Source organism: Macaca thibetana, chromosome 13, assembly GCF_024542745.1.
Source record: "Macaca thibetana thibetana isolate TM-01 chromosome 13, ASM2454274v1, whole genome shotgun sequence".
NCBI lineage: Eukaryota > Metazoa > Chordata > Mammalia > Primates > Cercopithecidae > Macaca > Macaca thibetana.
Window position 1 is genome coordinate 12444234 of NC_065590.1, and position 15110 is coordinate 12459343.

The 15110-nt window shown below is 47.0% G+C and overlaps 2 protein-coding genes across 4 annotated transcripts in view; both read right to left on the reverse strand.

Annotated features, from left to right (window-relative positions):
• The window catches only part of CD8A (CD8 subunit alpha), a 44641-nt gene extending 42693 nt beyond the window's left edge, over positions 1–1948 (reverse strand). The window contains exon 1 of the mRNA XM_050754220.1: positions 320–1948. The gene's annotated coding sequence lies outside the window, so the exon portion shown is untranslated. The remainder of the gene's footprint in view (positions 1–319) is intronic.
• LOC126933929 (T-cell surface glycoprotein CD8 beta chain) overlaps positions 1–15110 on the reverse strand; it is a 75874-nt gene that overhangs the window by 10480 nt on the left and 50284 nt on the right. The gene's annotated exons all lie outside the window — the stretch shown is intronic.

Genomic DNA, 15110 nt, shown 5'->3' on the forward strand with positions numbered 1-15110 from the left:
GGCTCCTATGGGTGATAACTGCACCTCTCGGAGGAAGCCAACAGAAAGTGCATGCAGCGGCAACATGAGCAAAGAGAAGTGCTGGGACCCGTTCTTTGCTGCCACCTCCAAGTCTGAACAGCAGGCTCTAAGGGGGGCATGGGAGCCCCTCAGGAAGGGCCACTGCCCGTGCCTCACCTCCTGCCCGCCACTCCACTCTTTATTGCCCTACCTGACTGTAACAGGCTGCGTCTTCAACGTGGTGTCAGCTGCCCCAGAGACACACCTGAAGAACACCAGGAGACAGGGGTGCCATTCGGACATGAACAGGAGCTCCTACCTGAATGTGCAGACCTCCACCACTGGAGCTCTCGGGGGAAAACATCCACGACAGCCTCGCTGAGCCTTGAAACATTTGCAGACCAAGCAGGCTCAAGTGCCCGTGTTTGCAGGCGGTTTTGTAGAACGTGTCATTTATCTATTCATGTACCCTTGAGAGCCCGAGAGGAAGTGTGGTCGTGTGGGGAGCTCTGTGCAGGCAACATGAGAGTCTGTATTGTCTTCCTAGCTCTGCCCCGGTTGTCAGAGGAGTGCATCTGGGCCACAGGGGTGAGGGGCCGTCACCCCTGCCTTTTGGTTAGCCAGTGACACCTCCCCAGTTGTGTGGCAGGGGATGCAGCACGAATGCCCATGAGCTCCTCTCAACATTCAAAACAAAACAGAGAGCCACTCTAAAACAGTGGCTTTCTTGCAAATGGAATATGCTGAGAATCTGTGACATGTGCAGGTCGGTAAGTGAGAAGGAAACAGGAACTACCGATCTATTCTGACAATGTAGAAAGCAGTGGAAGTTTGGGGCCAGGAGAACAAAAGACCTATGGGAGAGGAGGTGACCCAGCAAGGGTGGCCGTGGACTTGGGTGAATCACCTGAGCCCTGTCACTTGGAAAGAACCCTAACAACCATCTTAATCCTTTCTGCATAGATACCTTACTGTGCTGCTGCTGGGTGTGAAGCATGGCTACTAAAAATGTTCACTTCATTTTTAAAAAGTAGAGCAGGTTCAAGGTTATTGCTGTAGAAGACAGTGTCACTCTCACTCATGTGCATTGTGGGAGGTTTCCTTAGCAGGATCGAAAGAGGTGGAATTACAGTGGGCACTGGAATTGGCTATGGTTCACACATGTAGACATGATTGAATTTTTTTTGTTGTTTTGTTTTGTTTTGTTTTGAGACAGAGTCTCGTTCTGTCGCCCAGGCTGGAGTGTAGTGGCACGATCTCGGCTCACTGCAACCTCTGCCTCTTGGGTTCAAGCGATTCTCCTGTCTCAGTCTCCCAAGTAGCTGGGATTATAGGTGCCCACCACCACACCCAGCTAATTTTTGTATTTTTAGCAGAGGCAGTGTTTCACCATGTTGGCCAGACTGGTCTCCAACTCCTGACCTCAGGTGATCTACCCACCTCGGCCTCCCAGAGCGTGGGGATTACAGGCGTGAGCCACCGTGCCCGGCCGACTGTGGATTTTATCGCAGCAAAAAGTTCATCTTGGTACATCAGCTAAGACTGTGGTCAAGTGTAAGCCATTGAGTAGACTGGTTTTTGAGTGATTCTTGGAAGCTTGCAAGGACTTCTTTTGAGAAAAAAAAATAAAACTCTCTGGTAGAGTTAAACATGAATCGGCTTGCCCTGAGAGTTCGGGTTCTATGTCGCGAGAGGTAGTTAAATGTGGATTGGGGGCCTGGTGCGGTGGCTAATGCCTGTAATCCCAACACATTGGTAGACTGAGGTGGGGGGATTGCTTGAGCCCAGATTGAGACTAGCCTGGCCAACATAGTGAAACCCCATCTCTACAAAAATACAAAAAATTAGCCAGGCGTGGTGGCATGTGCCTGTGGTCCCAGCTACTCAGGAGGCTGAGGTGGGAAGATCACTGGAGCCCAGGAGGCAGAGGTTGCAGTGAGCCGAGATGGCACCATTGCACTCCAGCCTGGGTCACAGAGCAAGACCCCATTTCAAAAAAAAAAAAAAAATTGTGGAGTAGACAAATATGGGGCAGGGTTGCTGTTTGCTGTAAAGGGTGTTCACGTTTTATTTTGGAAGCTGAATTAGGTGAACTTTAAATTCTTTTTGCAACATAGAGTTCTACAGCTCTGGATCAGATTTTGCTAGTTGCAAAGATTTTTGAATTTTAATTGCAGTTTGCTGCTGTTTCACCCACAACAAAAGTAGATGAAGAACTCATAGCTTATATGCACTGATCACGAACTCTGGGACTTTATAGAGCAAACGAGGAAAACTTGTGCAGGACCTGAACTTGAACTGCCTTGACTCTTGTTCCCATGTGCTGGGGGATGGGGCAAGGACATCTCACTAGGTATCAGTGGGTGGTATACACTATCTGAGTAAAGTCCTATCCTTATAGTGTTGTTTTCTTGCCTGGTGACTTGACTGAGTTTAGGCTTAGTGACCTGCTTGTAAAATGGCAAGAGTGTGTACATGCATAAGTGATTAATTGACATAATGCAGGTAAATAGTACAGTACCAAACGCATAACAAATGCTTAATAAATGAAGATGGTGGCCGGCAAGTGGGGGTGAATGTCAATAAACAACATGTGAAGATATGGATCATCTGGTCACTTTAAACTTTTAGCCAGATCAATGTGGGCAAAATTTCTCTAAAAATAACTAGAATTGTGTGTGTGTGTGTGTGTGTGTTTGTGTGTGTGTGTCTGGACCCACAGAGAAGTTTTTTAACACAGATATATAAAGTAGATAATCTCATTTATATTTTGGAAAATTTTAATTTTTAAAAATTTTTGTTATTTGATGATGATGATTTGTTTCCCCTCACGTTGGTGAGGATGGTCTCGATCTCCTGACCTCGTGATCTGCCTGCCTCGGCCTCCCAAAGTGCTGGAATTACAGGCATGAGCCACCGTGCCTGGCTGGCATATGCTCTTTCTGAATATTTTTTTTTTACTTTGGATTCCTAATTGGATTCCTAATATTGTTTACTGTGGATTCCTAATTAGGGAAAAAGTAGTCAGGCTGGTGGGAGTCAGGCGAGTGGGAGCAAGGGAAAATAAAAAGAGAAAGCAGATAAGCAACAAGTCTGCCTTTCTTTATGGTCCAGGACACACAGTCCTTCCGAGCAAGTAACTCTCACCAGACACCTGCAAGTTAGTTCACTGCAACCTTGGCATTATTAATACTACACAAAGCCCTCTTCAACAGATGGTAAAAACACTACCCTGTAAAATCTCCAGCAAGCCTTTGTCTCCTTGCTGTCAGTTTCTCCCTGCTGCCTGCCCGTTGTCACTCTGGCAACGTATTTTCTAATAAATCTTCTGCCTTTCTTTACCTGCAACTGTCTCGGTAAATCTTTTACCTCCACACCACCGGCTGTCATTCCCCCATGACATTTAACATGTTTCTCACGCAGGTAATTTCTTTCCTCTTCTGCCCAGGGCTGGGTTCATAGAATATCTAATATTTGATAATCTGCTTTTTACATTTAATAATGCATTGTGAATATCTTTCCATTTATTAAACATTCTTGTACAGCATTATTTTAATGTCATTTATTACCTTGCATGGATGTATTCTCATTTATTTCACTGGTAGGTACTTAGGTTTTTAGCATGTTTTTCCTTTTTTTTTTTTTTATTTTTTATTTTTTTGAGACAAGGTCTCGCTCTGTCACCTAGGCTGGAGTGCAGTGGTATGATCCTGGCACACTGCAGCCTCAACCTCCTGGTTTCAAGTGATCCTCCCACCTAAGCCTCCTAAAGTGCTGGGATTATAGGCACGAGCCACAGGGCCCAGCCAGTTTTTAGCATGTTTTCAATATGCTCACAATACTGCAATGCATGTCTTTGCCACTAATAATTCTTGTGGGACTGGGCGTGGTGGCTTGCGCCTGTAATCCCAGCACTTCGGCAGGTCACTTGAGGCCAGCAGTTTGAGACCAGCCTGGCCAACATGGCAAAACCCTGTCTCTACTAAAAATACAAAATTTAGCTGGGCGTGGTAGCACATGCCTGTAATCCCAGCTACTCAGGAGGCTGAGGCATGAGAACCGCTTGAACCTGGGAGGCAGAAGTTGCTGTGAGCCGAGATCGTGCCACTGCACTCCAGCCTAGGGGACAGAGTGAGACTCTGTCTGAAAATAAATAAATAAATAAATAAATTATTGTTATTATTGTGCATAACCAATAACATCAGGAATATTTTCATGATATATTCATAGAAGTGAAATTGCTGGTTCAAAAAAAAATACACAAATTTGAAGCTCTAGATATGTATTGCCAAACTGCCCTTCAGAATGGTGAGACCAGCCTGGAATCCCAGCAATGGCTTATGAATGAGCCCATTTATCAGCACTCTCATCCGCCTGAAATGTTAAACTATTATGGTACAATCTGGTAAAATCCATTTAAAAAATGCATTCCTTTTGTTTGTTTATTATTTTAATACTTCCAATTTACATTAGAAACCAGTTTGCATTTAATTTTATTAGATTTTGTTATTAAATTACTAAATTTCTGGTTTCTTTCTGTCTTTTTAAGAAACATTATTTATTTAAATCATTTAGAATTTCTTTTGGTGTCAGATATGAAGGGCTAAAACTCAGTTTTTTCCAAATAGTTAACCAATTGTCCTGGCACTCTTTATTATAAGCTATTCTTTTGTTTGTTTGTTTTTGAGACGGAGTCTTGCTCTGTTGTCCAGGCTGGAGTGCAGTGGCCTAATCTTGGCGCACTGCAACCTCTGCCTCCTGGGTTCAAGCGATTCTCCCGCCTCAGCCTTCCAAGTCGCTGGGATTACAGGCACCCGCCATCATGTCTGACTAATTTTTGTATTTTTGTAGAGACAGGGTTTCACCATGTTGGCCAGGCTGGTCTTGAACTCCTGACCTCAGGTGATCTGCCTGCCTTGACCTCCCAAAGTGCTGGGATTACAGGCATGAGCCACCGTGCCCAGCTTCTATAATCTATTCTTTCCCCATGTTTGTGAATGCTACGTTTGTCATGTAATCCACATGTTCAAATGGAGTCTATTCATGCATCACTTCAGTTGTTGAAATCAGCAATTTAAAACTGATCAGTAAATATCTAGCAGCTGATAATCCCATGAGGCCAGAGAAACTTTTGCCTTTGAGAAAGAAAGTGTTTTCCTTCTGATTCTAAAATAATAGGTGAGTTGCATTCCTCAGTCTCTGCAATTTTTCCTTCTGCTAGGACCCACAGATGGGGAAAATGAGACATCTGATGAGGCAGCAGGAATCCAGAAACCAGAACACGGCTAACCAGTAACGAAGTTGTGGGATCACTGACGCTCCCCTACCCCAGACACAGGTGGTCAAAGTAGAAACTGAAGATCAGCCTCAGAGACTCCCAGACTGAGGAGTCAGCCTAATTTTCTGATAAGAAATTAAAGACTAGGGGCTGGGGGAAGTGAGAGAAGTATTATTCTCAAACTTTTAGGGGGAAAAAAAAAACACAAAATGAAACAAAACAGTGAAAAGAATGATCAGGAAGTCAGTAACTTCATTGTGCCTCTGCTTGCAATGCCATGTTTTTAACTGTAGGAATTAGCCATTGTAATAACAAATCCCACTGCTGTAAAGAAGGTATAAGTGAGTGGGAAAGGGTCTTAATTGTGCTCTCTCATCTCACCAGCTTGAGTGTTCACACCATGCAGCCACAGCCAGAGCAGCACACTCTATCTGGGGTGGTGAATTGTAATTTTAGGCAAATATCAGAGGAGAAAATAAATTACCTTGAGTGCTTATAAAACTAAAAATAGTAAGAGAAGGCCAGGTGCGGTGGCTCACACCTGTAATCCCAGCACTTTGGGAGGCTGAGGAGGGTGGATCACCTGAGGTTAGGAGTTCAAGACCAGCCTGGCCAACATGGTGAAACTTTGTCTCTACTAAAAATACAAAATTAGCCGGGCGTGGTGGTGTGTGCCTGCAATCCCAGCTACTCGGGAGGCTGAGGCGGGAGAATCGCATGAACCCGGAAGGCGGAGGCTTCAGTGAGCCAGGATCATGCCACTGCACTCCAGCCTGGGTGACAGAGTGAGACTCGATCTCAAAAAATAAAAAAATTTAAAAAAAAGAGGAGATGTCATATCAAATAAGAGGAAGGGCACAGTCACATGAGGTTTTTATGTGGCACCAAATAACCTGTTTGAGTAGGGAATAAATGCCGACACTGTCAGGTTATGAGCCACTACGATGCCCACTTTTCCTGCCCCCACTCTCCCTTCTGTTGTTGGTTTGCCCCCAATTTACTGCTCCCTGTGTGTGTTGAGCTTTGTAAGCTGCCCCAAATCCTTTTTGGGAATTAGACAATGCAAGAATAAATAAAAGCATTGATTCTTAGGAGCTTTTCAATGTATTATAAAATTGAATTTTAACAGACAAGTTAATAAAAATAAAAAAAGGAATACTTTTGTTTTGATCTCTTGTTATTTAAATGAAATTCATTCCTTTTCCAGGGGAAAGTTTTTGTTTTAACACTCATGGTCAGCGCTGGCCTCCCCTCCTCTCCTCTCCTCTCCTCTGCTCTCCTCTCCTCTCCTCTCCTCTGCTCTCCTCTCCTCTCCTCTGCTCTCCTCTCCTCTCCTCTCATCTCCTCTCCTTTCGTCTCCTCTCCCTCCCCTCCCCTCCCCTCCTCTGTTCTCTTCTCTCCTCTCTTCTTCTCTCTCTCCCTCCCTCTCTCTCTCACCCTTTCCTCTCCACCCTTCCTCTTGCTGCAGCCTCCTCACAGGGTCATAGGCACAGGCACACAGCTACAGACATGAAGATGCTTTCCTGCATTACAAAAAAGGATAGTTTAAATACTTCCCTGCATCCTGCTTTTCCTCCTTAATAGTACACTCTGGCAGTCTTTCCAAGTTAATATATATATATATATATATATATATATATATTTTTTTTTTTTTTTTTGAGATGGAGTCTCACTCTATCACCCAGGCTAGAGTGCAGTGGCATAATCTCGGCTCACTGCAACCTCTGCCTCCGGAGTTCAAGTGATTCTCCTGCCTCAGCCTCCCGAGTAGCTGGGATTACAGGCATGCACCACCATGCTCAGCTAATTTTTGTATTTTTAGTAGAGACAGAATTTTGCCATGTTGACCAGGCTGGTCTCAAGCTCCTGACCTCAGGTGATCACCTGCCTTGGCCTCCGAAAGTGCTGAAATTACAGGTGTTAGGCACCACACCTGGCCCTTCCCTCTCCTCTCCTCTCCTCTCCTCTCCCTCCCTCTTCTCTCTCTCTCCTGCTCTCTCTCACCCTTTCCCCTCCACCCTTCCTCCCTCTTTTTCTTTTCCTTCCTTTCTCCCTTCCTTCCTTCCTCCTTTCCTTTCCTTTTTCCTTCCTTCCTTCCTTCCTTCCTTCTTTCCTTCCTTCCTTTTCTTGGGGGGCAGTGGGGACAGAGCCTTGCTCTGTTGCCCAGGCTGGAATGCAGTGGCTTGCTGTAACCTCAAACTTCTGGACTAAAGTGACCCTACGGCCTCAGCCTTCCAAGTAGCTGGGACTGTAGGCATGTACCACCATGCCTGGCTATTTCTTTTGTAGAGACAGGGTCTTGCTTTGTTGCCCAGGCTGGCAAACCATTCTTTTTTTTTTTTTTTTTTGAGACCGAGTCTTGCTCTGTTGCCCAGGCTGGAGTGCAATGGCACAATCTCGGCACACTGCAACCTCCACCTCCTGAGTTCAAGCAATTCTCCTGCCTCAGCCTCCTGAGTATCTGGGATTACAGGCACCCGCCACCATGCCTGACTAACTTGTGTATTTTTAGTAGAGATGGGGTTTCACCATATTGGCCAGGCTGGTCTGTAACTCCTGACCTCGTGATCTGCCCACCTCGGCCTCCTAAAGTGCTGGGATTACAGGTGTGAGCCACCGTGCCCGGCCAAATCGTTCTTTTTAAGTCATTCTTTTGATGGCTACATGATATTTTTGGGTGTAGATAGACAGCAACTTATTAAATGATTCCCTATTGATTAACCTGGGATTGTTTCCCATTTTTATTTTTCCCAAACGATATTGATAGAATCATCTTTGTGTATTATTCTGATGCAATGATGCTTCTACTTTCCCGGGGACCTATTCCCAGGAGCGCTGAGTGACAGTCCCTGATTCACGTTAAATGCTACTAGATGGTGCCCCCCTGTTTACCATGAGGCTGTAGCGCTTATCACAGGATCAGCAACACCTGCGTGCCCTTGGCCCCAAGCTTTCCGCAGTGAGCAGCATCGCTGTTTTACATTTTCACTTACTCAGTGACATTTGTATGCAAATGACAGATTATTATTTTTCTGGAAGATGTATGCTTAACCATGTCAGGGTCATAACTCATGCTATGAAAAAGATTTTGGTGTAGTGGTCATAGCAGAAATGAGAACATGTGAATCAGCCTTCCTCTCTTAGACGCAGACACACACAAAGGTCTTAACTGAGCTTGGATATTAAAAGCAGTGCAGGGGAGAGGGTGGGGAGGTTTGGAGTTACCATCAGGAGCATCTGACCAGGCTCAAATGTGGGATAGTTGTCCACTGAAGAGCCTTGTATGTCACAATGTCTAGGAAAAAATGTATAAGACAAATGTTCCAGGCCAGGCACGGTGGCTCACGCCTGAAATCTCAGCACTTTGGGAGGCCGAGGCGGGAGGATCATGAGGTCAGGAGTTCGAGACCAGCCTGACCAACGTGGTGAAACCCCATCTCTACTAAAAAATACAAAAATCAGGGAGGCATGATGGCACATGCCTGTAATCCCAGCTACTCAGGAGACTGAGGCAGGAGAATCGCTTGAACCCAGGAGGCGGAGTTTGCAGTGAGCCAAGATCGTGCCACTGCACTCCAACCTGGGCAACAGAGCGAGATTCTGTCTCAAAAAAAAGAAAAAAAGACAAATATTCCCCTGCACCCTCCCCACTAAATTGATTGCCTGCCACACAGAAGCACACACAGGCGCACTCCGAAATTACGCAGATAAACGCTCGAGAGTATTCTTCCGTCTCCCATTGATAAGCTCTTTTCTGTGCTGGGTGAGGCTGGAGGACTTCCTGAGGGAGGAAGCTGGAACTGCCAGAGTGAGCACTGGCTCTTGTCTGAGTCCCTGTGACCCTTTCTTCTCTCCTCCCTCTTCCCCTACACCACAAGGTAGACCACCCGATGTGGCTTTCCGAGTTTCTAGGGAGGTGGGCTTTGAGCAGGGCCCACAAAAGAACTTCAACCAAAGTCTGCTTGTCTTGTGGAAGCTGCCCTACCTTCCTGTTCCCAAACCAGCAGCATCAGTGTGGCTGCAGTGTAGGTACTCGGATAGAAGGGGGTCAACCCAAGTTCCATCTTCTGCCCTGGTCCAGGTAGAGCCTTCGTGATCTGAAGTCAGGCCCACTTTTTGTGCTGATCACGTTTACTGTTGCTCTCCCTTCCCCATGTCCCCCAAACTTGGCTGAGGCTGAGGAGAGGGTGGAGGGGTGGGAGTCATGGCCTCCCTTTTACCTGGCCTGGTCTTGCCCAGATAGCAGGCCTGGCCCAGCAGGCAGCTTCAGGCTCTCAGGATGCTGCAGGGGTGCTGGGGAGGGGTGTGTGGGGAAGAGGGGCCTCCACCCCTCTGCCAACACCACCTCACATCTTCCCCTCGTAACTTTGCCCTCACTCAACCGCAGAGACCTCCACAAAATCTGCGAGAGGCTGTGAACTCCACTCCCAGACAAACATAACCTTTTTGAGAAGGCAATCCATGCCCTCTGCTTGTGTTGGCATCACCTGGATCTTTCTCTGGTCTGTGCAGGGCTGGCACGAGGCTGCAGCCAGTGAGACACTGAGGCCACTCACTCTCGGAGCCATGCAAGTGCCAGCCTTGGGCCTGTGTCCCCCTGGCCATGAGAATGAAAGCCCGTGGGGTTAGGGACAGCTTCTGAGCCAAATCTTTAGTGCCTGAAACACGTGCCTGATTGAGATCTGAGTTGTTGACCTTGGTTCTCTAAGGGGATTGTCCATTGTACTTGGCAGAGTACTTGGCACATCCTGAGTGGTCCTCACAGCCTTAAGGAGCACAGAAAGGTGGATGGGTGGGCGGGGGAGCCAGCAGGGGAGGTGCTGGGCTGTGCTCCCAGCTTGTGGGGGCCTAAGGACCTTCTATCTGAGCCTTTTGCTTTGTTCATTCATTCATTTCAATTCTGGCCTCAGGCTTAGGACTGACTTGTACAGGTAGCAGGAAAGAACCAGAGGACCCCCACAGGCCTTGTCCCTGAGCTAGTAGGGAGCGAACTGAGGCCTACGGGCTCTAAGCAAGACTGCAAGCCCTGGGGACCCAACTATGTCTATCCTGGCTACGCTGCACCCCTAGTCTCAGCACAGGGCTGGCTGAGCCCACAGAAGTTTCCCCAAATAGATTTGAACTGGCATCAAGAAATTTAAGGAATTGGGCATGGTGGCTCACGCCTGTAATCCCAACACTTTGGGAGGCTAAGGTGGGAGGATCGCTTGAGCTCAGGAATTTGGACCAGCCTAGGCAACATAGCGAGACCTCATCTCTACTAAAAATAAAAAATTAAAAAAATAAGTGGGCATGCTGGTGCACACCTGTAGTCCCAGCTCCTCACTTGAGTCAGGGAGGTCAAGGTTGCAGTGAGCCATGACAGCGCCACTGCACACTAGCCTGGGCAACAGAGCACTGTACACACACATACACCCCACCCCCCAAGGAAGAGGAGAATTGAGTGTAGAGTTGTGGGTATTAGTTCAGTCATAAACGGGCACAGGAGTAGAAATGGTCTACAGTTAAAAATGCATGAAAAGGCCAGGTGCTGTGGCTCATTCCTGTAATCCCAGCACTTCGGGAGGCCGAGGCGGATGGATTGCTTGAGCCCAGTTCAAGACCAGCCTGGGTGACATGGGGAAACCCCATCTCCACCAGAAATATAAAAAATTAGCCAGGTGTGGTAGTGCATGCCCATAGTCCCAGGTACTCAGGAGGCCAAGGTGGGAGGATCGCTTGAGCCCGGGAGACAGAGGTTGCAGTGAGCCATGAGTGCGCCACTGCGCTCCACCCTGGGTGACAGAGCAAGACCCCGTCTCAAACAACAACAACAAAATTACCTAAAGGAATGGACATGGTTTCCTCTCAAATTTAGAAGTCTAAGCAAAGCTCTTAAAAGGGTACTCGCATGTGAAAGGCAGTAAACTAACAGGAAAAACAGGATCCAGGAGAGCCAACAGCACTGTGCAGGATGTAAGTGCCTTCTTCAGTGCCTTTGCTTTCAGCTTTACAGGAATCACATGTGTCATGCATATTTCTGTGAATCTCAAACTGATGCGGGGCTGGGGAATATGGTTTCCTTCTGTCTGAGTTATGCAACTGGAAGGCCTCCAGGAACCGGTGACTCACGGTGCCCCAGGAGTGTCAGTGACGCATTGAAGGAGGTTTCCCAAGAAGCGACAGAGGAAATATCTTTTGCCCTCCACAACCTTGGAAGGCCTCTGAAGACAAGGCTCTTTCTGTCTTTCCCTTTGACTGGGTGATAGATTCGGATCAGCGTTGCAGCCCGCGTGGGGTCGGGGATCACTTTCTGAAAACAAGTTGCCCACTTCCTACAGGTAGAGACACAAACTGCGGGGCGGGGGCGGGGATGAGTAAGGATGAAAGGGATGGGGTGGTGTAGGACCCCCTTCTTCTTTTGAACAGGCCCTGGTGGGCTCCACACCTGCAGGCTACTTCCCACTGAGAGGAAGGGGATGGGGGGAGGGGGGAACACCAGTGCTGCTCCCAGACCCATTAAGGTCCACAGAAAAACACACCAAGGGAAGTACTATAGATGTTCTCCTTCAGGGCAGAGAACCCAGGCTCACCTAAGGTTGCTGGAGTGCAGACCACCCCCGCCACTAGCCTAGCCCCATATGAACTTCCAGACAAGTAAATGCAATTGGAAATGTAGCTTGCCCAAAGTCTGCAGCTGGTAAAGACCCAGACTGTGCTGTTTGGCCACCTCAGACCTGCCTCACCGTCATTTCCATGGTTCAGATTTTTAAAATTTATGAATAAATCTTTCATTGGTGGATATTTGTGTTGATTCCAATTTCTTATTATAACAATGGCCAGAGGTTCTTTTTTCCAAACTTTTAATTGCTTTTTCCCCAACTAAGAAAGTAATACATGATGTAAAAATTCACACAAGGAACCGTAGAAAGCAGAAGTGAAAATTCCCCAGAGTAACTGCCATTAACAGCTGAGAGTAAATCCTTACAGACCTTTTCCTGTACATATCCAAACAAATATACCCAGAGGCCTTGATTTATTATGAGAGAAGAAAGATCAAATCTGCAGAACAATATTAGAAGATTTAATTTTCTATATTCTCTATGTTATGTATTATATTTGCAAGATTTCAATTTTATGTTTTAAAAAATATGGGAAGAAAAAAAACAGGAAACTTTTTTTAGAAAAAAATTTATTTTTGAGACAAGGTCTCACTCTGTTGCCCAGGCTGGAGTGCAGTGGCATGATCACAGCTCACTGCAGTCTCAAACTCCTGGGCTCAGGATATCCTCCCACCTCATCCTCCCTAATAGCTGGGACTACAGGCAAGCACCACTGTGCCCTGGAAAATTTTTAAATTTTCTTGTAGAGTCAAGGTCTCAAACTCCTGAGCTCAAGTGATCATTCGGTGTGGGCCTCCCAAAGTACTGGGATTACAGGCGTGAGCTATCATCCCATGTGCTGGCTGAAGAAACTTCCAAATACCAAGTTTGCACATTTCTACAATGTTCTGTACTTGGATTTTAAAAACTCTCTTTCTTGAAGTAGAATTTACATCTATATCCATAGCTATAAAGTCAACATGTCCTAGTGTACAGCTTGATGACTTTTTCTAACGAAACACACTCATGCAAGTGACTCCCAGATTGAGAAGCAGAAACGCTCACCTTCAAACCTCATGCTCCCTCTTAATGACCCACCACTGGACTAAGGATAACTGTATCCTAACTTCTAACAACATATATTTGTTTTGCTTGTTTTCTTCTGTGCTTGAATTTTAACAGTGACCACATATTGCACCATGTATTGTATTAAGAATAATCTATACAGATGTTTTAAAAATACACACATTTGCCATAACCATCATTTGATATCAGCATATATGGATCTAGCTCATTCCTTAGTAGCTGCCTAAACCCCCTTATAAGACTGTATCTGAATTTATCTGACCAGTCCCTTTTGATGAACATTTGGATTATTTCCCATTTTTAGCTAGTAAGCAGCGCTAGAAGGAACAATCCGATGCATATTTCTTTGTGCATACCACTTTTTGATGTGTTTCTTTTAGATAAATGCCAACAGTGGAATTGGTAGTCAAAAGACAGCTGGATGGAGTTTGGGGGGCATATTTCATCATAACGGCCCTATAGAATGTAGTAGCAACTCAGTTCCTTCTTCAAAACAAAAGTCAGGTGCTGGGTGCAGACCTTCTCACCGCAGCCCCCGCCATTGGCAGCCTAGCCTGCTGTAGCTCCCTGGGCAGCCGGAGTTGAACCCGCCTTGGCAGGTGCCTGCTGCACAGAAAACTGACAGAGGAGCGCAAACCACCCCTGCCCCCAGCCCAGCCCCATGAGAACTTGCAAGCAAGTACGTGCAATTGCAAAGACAGCAGCAGGCAGACGGTCAAATTTCAAAGCCTGCAGTGGGACAAGGGACCTTGCGGCCTGTTCTTACTTCCGCTGTGCACTGGGTGTGAGCCTTCAAGAGGGCAGACCGCGTGCACTGCAGGCCTTAGTCTCTTATTTATTTGTGATGGCCCGGATGAGGAGCCCACCTGAAACATGAACCCTAGAGGAGTCTGGTCCAGCTGACCCCAGTTCTTTCACCCCTCGCCTCAGCCTTGGAAGGCCGCCTGTCCCTTGTCCTCAGAGCTGATAGGCAGAGCTCTGGCTTCTTTTGAGCACCTCCTGCTGAGGCAGGAGACTAGGTTCTGGGGGCAGGGAATCTAAGGCCAATTCGTGCTGACTCAAGGAGAAACACCTACGTCTGGGGGCAGGGAATCTTGAGGCCAATTTGTGCTGATTTCTCAAAGCTGGATCAAAAGGAAAACACCTGGGTCTGGGGGCAGGCCATCTAAGACCAATTAACGTAAACCAAAAGGAAAAACCCCATCTCCCCACGCTGAGTAACCAAGGATCAAAGGCTGCTCTCTCTACAACCCTCCCGCTTCCACCTTATCTCAGACGGAAAGGGAGACTGTCCTGGATTGACCCCAGGCCAAGCACGAGCCATCCCTTCATCCACATAGGGCATCAATTCACCTCAGCCTTTCATTAGCCACGGACCAAATCCTTCATCTAGTTAAGGGGTAGCCGACAGGGATCTCAAAAGGGTACTTAAAACCCAGAAAACCTTGCATTTGGGACCATGGGCCGCCTGCTTAGGGCCCACTTCCACCCTGGGGAGTGCTTTCTCACTTCAATAAATTCCTGCTTTTGCTGCTTTTATTTCTTTATGACTTTGTGTGTTTTGTCCAATTCTTTGTTCAAAATGCCAAGGACCTGGACAACTTACACTCAAGGCCCTCCTTCCGGTAACACTGCATCTATGCCCTTCTAACTCCACCCACCACACCTCGTGCTGCTGCGACCGCACCCCAGATGCCCGGAGAAGGCCACACTACCCCCTCCCCAGGTTGTCTTTCCTTTCCTGGTTTTTTGGTAACATTTCTTACATTCTGTGGCTGCCACAGGTCTCTGAACATAACCTGATTTGTCAATGCCCTTCTTTGAGCTGGCCAGGAAAAGCAGGTGAGGCGGGATTCTCCTTGGTCCTGGACATGGTACTTCTGTTAATGCAGCCTCAGGTTGCAGTGTTTTATGGTGCAATAGCTCCTAGGCTGCTAAAGCTCAGGCAGGGGGCGGCTAAGATGGGACTCAGGCACTTTTTCAAACCCAGGAACGAGGTCCTGCTCTCCACTCTCCACTCCTGCTCATCACCTTCTCCTTGCTTTTTCCTTGTCCAACAGTTAAGGCCAAGAATCAATAAGAAAATGAAGGGACATGTGACAGAACCCCTCATGCCTCCTACCGTCTCTTTGATGCTTGACTTGAGGCCAGGGATCCCTGGGGTT